We start from the raw sequence: 6,686 nt of genomic DNA, 5'->3' as shown, positions 1-6,686 counted from the left end.
TAAGGTCAGTGAAATCCCCTCAGGATTTATCCTGAGATCCTGTACCTCAGATTGTAGATCCTTTGTCAGTGTCAGCCAACCACATTTTCTTTATGCAGTCATCTGCTGATGGTTACGCAGGCCGTGTCCAGGATTCACGGGTATGCGTGGATCGCTATAATGATGGGACTTAAGCTCTTTGGGGAAGTTACACAGCAGGTATCAAATTTCTAGTTTTGGTTCTTTGAGGAATCTCCATACTTATTTCTATAATGTCTGTACACTAGAGTTTGCATTTCCACCAGCAATGAAAGAGGGTTTCTTGTTGTCATAACCATGCCAGCATTTGTTACTGTTTGATTTCCTAATGACTGCCATTCTTTCCACAGTAAGATGGAATCTTAGTGTTGTTTTAATTTGCATTTCTATACTGGCCAGAAGTGCTAAATATTTTAAAATACATTTGTTGGTAGCTGGGGAGATAGCTCACTGGCATAAGTGCTTGCCTAGCAAGCGAAGGCCCTGAGTTCGATGCCTGGTGTCACTAAATAAATAAATAAATAAATAAATAAATTTGTTGGCCATTTATATTTCTTCCTGTGCACAGAGTCTGTTCATTTCTCTTGCTCATTTCTTGACTGGATATTTGATGCTACACTGTTTAATATTGGTTTTGAGTTATTTGTGCATTCTAGATACTAGTTCCCTGTCTAAAGAGTAGCTAGCAAAAATTTTGCTCCTATAATATATAGGTTATTGGTTCACTCTACTTGTTGGTTATTTTGCCACATAGAAGCTTTTTAGTCTGATATAATCCCATTTATTAATTCTTGCTATTCCCTGTGCAGCTGACTTTCTGTTTAGAAAATCCTTTCCTATACCTATGTCTTCAAGTGTTTTATTTATTTTATCTTTAATGTTTCTGTTGTAATGTTTAGATCTTTTATCCATTTTTGTTTTAATATAGTGTATGGTGAGAGATAAGGGTCCAATTTCAATTTTCTGCAAACAGTTAACCAATTTCTAGAAATTAATGACAATGGTTGTACAACCCAGTGAAATCCCTGGGACAGTATGAAAGCAGTTCTAAGAGGAAAATTGATTGCAATAATCAGTGCTCACATTAGAGAAACAGAGCAAGCCTAAATAAAGGCTTTATGAGGAACCTTAGGATACTTGAGAAACAACAGCAAACCAGCTCCAAACTTAAATTAAGGACGGAAATTATAAAGATGAGAGCAGAAACCAATGAAATTTAGACTAAAGATACAGTAAAAACAATCAACAAACCAAAGAACGGGTTCTTCAAAAGAATAAATAAAATAGAAAAGCACTTAGTCAGACTCAGCAAGAGAAAGAGAGAAAAGCCTCATACCAATGTAATTAGAAATGAAAAGGCCAAATCACAACAGATACTGTGGAAATCCCAATGACAGTAACTACTTTAAAAATTATATTTCAACAAATTAGCAGCTATTGAAGAAATGAACAGATTCTTAGACACATACAAACTATAAAAACTAACCCAAGAAGACAAACATGCTTCACAGCCCAATAACAAGCAATGAAATTCACGGGGCCAGGGAGATGGCTCACTAGAATAAGTGCTTTCCTGGCAAGCACAAGGGCCTGAGTTCAAGTCCCGGTCCCACCAAAAAAAAAAAAAAAAAAAAAAAAAACACCACGAAATTCACACAGTAATAAAAACAAACAAATGTTACCAACTAAAAAAAGTGCAGGACCTGATGGATTTACTACTGAATTCTACAAAACCTTTAAGGATGTTATGTCACCAATACTCCTCAAGCTCTTCAAAGAAATTGAAAGGGATGGAGTGCTCCAAATTTCATTTTTCGAAGCCAGTATCACTCTGATCCTAAAACTGGATCAAGACCAAACTTAAAAAGAAAACTACAGGCCAACATCCTTAAGGAATATACATGAAAAATCCTCAATAAGATATTAATAAATAAATGCAGCACATTATCAAAAAGATCATGCATCATAATCAACTAAGTTTCATCCAAGAGATGCAAGGATGGTTGAGCATACATTAGTCAATAAATATAATACATCACATAAACAAGAGCAAGGTCAAAACCCAGATGATCATATCGATAGAAGCAGAAAAGGCTTTGGACAAACTCCAACAGCTCTTCAAGATAAAAAATTCTGAATAAAACAAATATGGAAGGACCATACCTGAATGTGATAAATGGTATGTATGATAAACCAATAGCCAACATCATAGTAAAATGGGGTAAACTAAAAGCATGACTTTGTTTGTTTTGGTGGCTCAGGCTGCCTGAAGGGCAGGTCTTTAGGTAAGGCAGGTGGAGCTGGGAATCGAACTGCGGTATCCTGCTCCCGACTGTAGCATTCCTTTTTAAATGAGGAAGAAGACAAGAATGTCCATTATCACCTCTGCAATTCAACAGAGTACTTGAAACATTTGTCAGAGCAATTAAGCAAGAGAGAGAAATAAAAAGGATACATATAGGAAAGGAAGAACTGAAATTATTATTTTCAGATGACAAGATACTGTACATCAAAGATCCAAAGAATTACGTCAAAAAACTCTTAGAATTAATAACCAACTTTAGCAATGTTGCAGGATACAAGATCAACACAAAAATATCATTAGCATTGTATACACTAGTAACGAACTCAGTGAGAAGAAAATCATGAAAACAATATCATTCATAGTAGCTTGAAGAAAAGCAAAATACCTAGGAATTAACCTAACCAAGGAAGTGAAAGGCCTCTACAAGAAAAATTCCAATAAGCTGATGGAGTTGAAGAGGATATCATAAAGTGGAAAGATGTCCCTGCTCCTGGATAGGTAAAAACAACATTCTCAAAATGGCTATGCTCCCAAGACTCTTATACAGATCCAATGCAATCCAAATCAAAATACCAACACCATACTCTACAGAGCTAGAGAAAACAATTTAAAAAATTATATGGAACCAGAAGAGACCCGGAATAGCAGAAGCAATTTCGGGCAAAAAGAGCAAAGCAGGAGGCATAGCAATACCTGACTTCAAACTATATTACAAAGCAATAGTGATAAAAACAGCATGACACTGGAACAAAAACATATACATGGGTCAATGAAACAGAATTGATAGTACAGAAACTTCCTAAGACACATTCAACTGTTTGATATTTGACAAAGGATTCAAAAGCATATGTTCCGGAAAGCTAGCCTATTCAACAAGTGGTACTGGGAAAAATGCTTCTTTTCCTCAGAGAAAAGGCTTGAAATATCCTGCAGCAATACCCTTGACACTAGTGGGTCAAAGGGTTTGGTGTCCCATAGAGAAAGTGTAGAAGAAAGGTGTACTTCCTTAGTTACTTTTCTTCTTGCTGAGACAAAATACCTAATACCCCAAATGAAGGAAGGATTATTTGGGTCACAGTGTGTAGAGTTTTCAGTTCATCATCCCCAGGATCCAAGGCAGGGTGGCATAGTAGACACGGATCACAGAGGAGAAACAGTTCCTGGGGGGCAGAAGGTAGCAAAGCGAGCAAGAGACCTTAGTACCTTTTTCTGCCCATTTTACATTATATCCAGGCTACCAGGATTAGTGCAGTGCCAAAGCAATCAGTGGGCATATTTAGCAATCATCCACCCTTAATCCTAGCACCCCTAATCCTAGCAGTGCACTGTGAATTAATCACACATTCTAGATACAGCCCCCTCTGAAAAAGCCCTTCCTATGATTGCTTGCATGAGGCTTTTGGGGAGCATCTAGACACAAACCATACCATGTACCAAGAGGTGGAGAGTTTCCAGGTCTCAGTATATGCTTGGCAGTGCCGCTTTGCCCTCAGGGCGCTCTGAGATGGTGATTGAGTCTGGGCATGGTGGCACACTCCTATAATCCCAGCACTTGGGAGGCTGAAAACAAGAGAATCACTATGAGTCTGATCTATGTAGTGAGACCCTGTCCTAAATACAAAAAAAAAAATTCATCAATATAAGCTCTGCAAATAGGTAGACCATTTAATACAGTACTATTTTCTAGGACCTGTCCATGGGCCCAGCACCATGATGGCGACTTTGGGAGACAAGGCTACCATGATGGATCACTTGAAATTTTAAAAAATACACTGGGTGACAAGTAAGTGAGGCAGGCACTTCAATGCTATCATAGACCTGTGCGGAGGGCTCCAGGCAGCTCACAGGTGGACAAAGCACCTTGGGGATTGAATGCAGGTTTGCCCTGTGCAAACCCCCTCTGTTCTTGCTGACCTAATGCCAGCCCTGTGCAGAAATGACCAGCATGACTGTGGTCCACTGCTGGGAATCTCCTCTGGAGATGGGGATCCCAGTCCCCATCCCATGCCTTCCCTCTTTCCTCTTCATCGCCATCTGAATCTTTGCTATGAGCACCCTAAGGAGTGGAAATGAGACCGCACTTCTGCAAAGTGGTCTTTTTCCTTTAGTAGCTATCTAGAAGGACCGGCAGGGTGAATGTAATTTCAGTTGCTCCTCAATGTTTCTCAAGAAATGTAGGACTGGGCTGGTGAGATAGCTTAGGGGACTAAGCACCTGCTTAGGCAAGCACAAGGACTGGGGTTTGATCCTCAGCACCAAATGTCATGCTGGCCCCACCCCCAGGCACACTGAGCCGGCCACCGAGACAGGGCATGGTGGTGCACGCCTGTACTCTCAGCACTGGAGAGGCTGAAAACAAGAGGATCACTAGGAGTCTGAGCTGTATAGTGAGGTTCTGTACCAAATACATAAATTGAAAAGAAGGAAAGGAAGGAAGAACGGATGGACAGACTACTGGAGAATGCTGGGGGGTGGGGCTTCTGGTTGAATGGTCAAGGCAGGTAAGGGAGCCCTTAAAGTTGGGCAAATCCACTCTTTTAGACTGAAATGTAAATACAAGCCTTCACATTAACAAACACAAAGAAATAAATAATTTAGTCCAGCGGTGCCTTTTGTTTTGATCCTGAGTGGAAGAGTGTGGCAGCTCTTAACAAATGCCCCCAGTGACTTCCTCTGTGGCCAGGACATGCCCCCAAGTGGTGGGCTCTGCCCCTACCCAAACCTACTGCATCCCCAATTAACACTTTTCAAAATGAAATTTAGGGTGCTTTTCATCCTTCTTTCTAATGAGGTTTCTTCCTTCCCTGCTGTCTTGCTACAAAGCTTGATGCCATCTGAGTGTGTTCATATGGTGCTTGAGTGCGTTATCTGACCTTGATTGGTGTTTGGGGAGCCGCTTAAATAGATTACATGGGGGTTACCTTGGCAACTGTCTTCACTGATTTAGCAATGCGGTTCATTCTTGGACACAGGACTCTCGGCAACTCTGAGATCCCGCTGTTGCACGTTAATCATTAACACCGAGCTGGACATCAGCTGTGCCAAGCAGCAGCCAGGAGCAAGGCTTTTTAGCTGTAAGGAATCCATGTGAAGCCCTAAATATGTAGCCACAGAAGAAAGGGATGGCAAGGAGCCATTCTGAGGTCTGTTAGTCCTTTGGCCTGTGGTCCTCGAGGGTGTTGAGAGAGACCATACAGCCCAGTACCTTGGGCTACACGTGGCCTAGTCATGAAGATGCTGCCCACCCACTCCCTCATGCAAGCAGGGTGACCATGCGGGTTCGACAAGCTGCCCAAGTGCAGAAACAGCCTCTATGAATGGGCCTTCTGGACCTGTTCATCCTTTGCTTATTGTGTGACTTTGGGGGAGTCACCTCAACTCCTGGAGGCTAGGTTTCATTTTCAGAATATAACATGGGACACTTGTGGTGCCTCCTTTCTAGCACTGGTGAGGCCATGTAAAGTACCTAGGCCAGAAAAGACACCTAGAGAGTGCGAGTGATTATGTTTATGTCCTATGTCTGTGGCTTACACAGTGGGTTCCTGGTCACTGTAGATGGAAATAATTTGAGTGATTAAATGTGAAGCCAAAAGCCACTCTGTGCCAAAGTCATTGTTATGTCTGTTTCATAATTGAGGCTGTGATGCTGGCTGGGTGTGTGGTCCTGGCTGTACAGCTGGAGGGAAGTCAGGATTGGAGTTCCAGTTCACCTGTTCCCAGCCTGAGGTTCCAGAGCTGCATCCATTCACTTGGGAGAAGTCGGGTCTCAAGGCCAGAGATAACCACTGCTTCTCTCTTGTATGCATCAGAGAAGAGGCTGTACTCTAAGTACTGGCAAATCCCTGGGAAGAAAGCACCTAGAGAGCAGGGCCACAAGGCCCACAGTGTCTAAGGTGACAAACATCATGGAAGCAGGGATAACTTCACCAAACAGTCAAAGACTTGAAATGCCTGAGTCTTGGACTCTGGCTTAGGGCACTCTTCTGATTACCCAGTGCCAATAGGAAAACAAAAGTGTTCTGCCAGGTATGAAGTTTGCAAGGCAGACTCATGTTCACCTTTTCCTTGACAGACCTAACAACTAGGGAGAGAAGGAAGCAGAGAATCAGTCTTCTTCCCATTTGCTTAGTGAGATGTTATCTCATTGACTGTGCACTTTAGATACACACACTTGTGTTGTATTGTGAAGAGCTGACAGCTGAACATTAGCAGGAGCTGCAAACAGGTCTCAAGGAGGGTAGATAGGTGCTCGCTTCGGCAGCACATATACTAAAATTGCAATGATACAGAGAAGATTAGCATGGGCCCTGCACAAGGATGACATGCAAATGTGTGAAGCGTTCCATATTTTTGTCAGTACCCA

At 41.8% G+C, this 6,686-nt stretch overlaps 1 non-coding gene across 1 annotated transcript; it reads left to right on the top strand.

The window, feature by feature from the left end:
• The first annotated feature begins 6,568 nt into the window (after positions 1-6,568).
• Positions 6,569-6,675, top strand: LOC111813974. The gene has a single exon (XR_002819077.1). It is a non-coding gene; the product is annotated as a U6 spliceosomal RNA (small nuclear RNA).
• Positions 6,676-6,686: the final 11 nt, after the last annotated feature.

This window comes from Octodon degus, unplaced genomic scaffold, assembly GCF_000260255.1.
Source record: "Octodon degus isolate 3935 unplaced genomic scaffold, OctDeg1.0 scaffold00249, whole genome shotgun sequence".
Classification (NCBI taxonomy): domain Eukaryota; kingdom Metazoa; phylum Chordata; class Mammalia; order Rodentia; family Octodontidae; genus Octodon; species Octodon degus.
The sequence above is the reverse complement of the archived record's forward strand: the minus strand, read 5'-3'. Positions and strand labels throughout refer to the sequence as shown.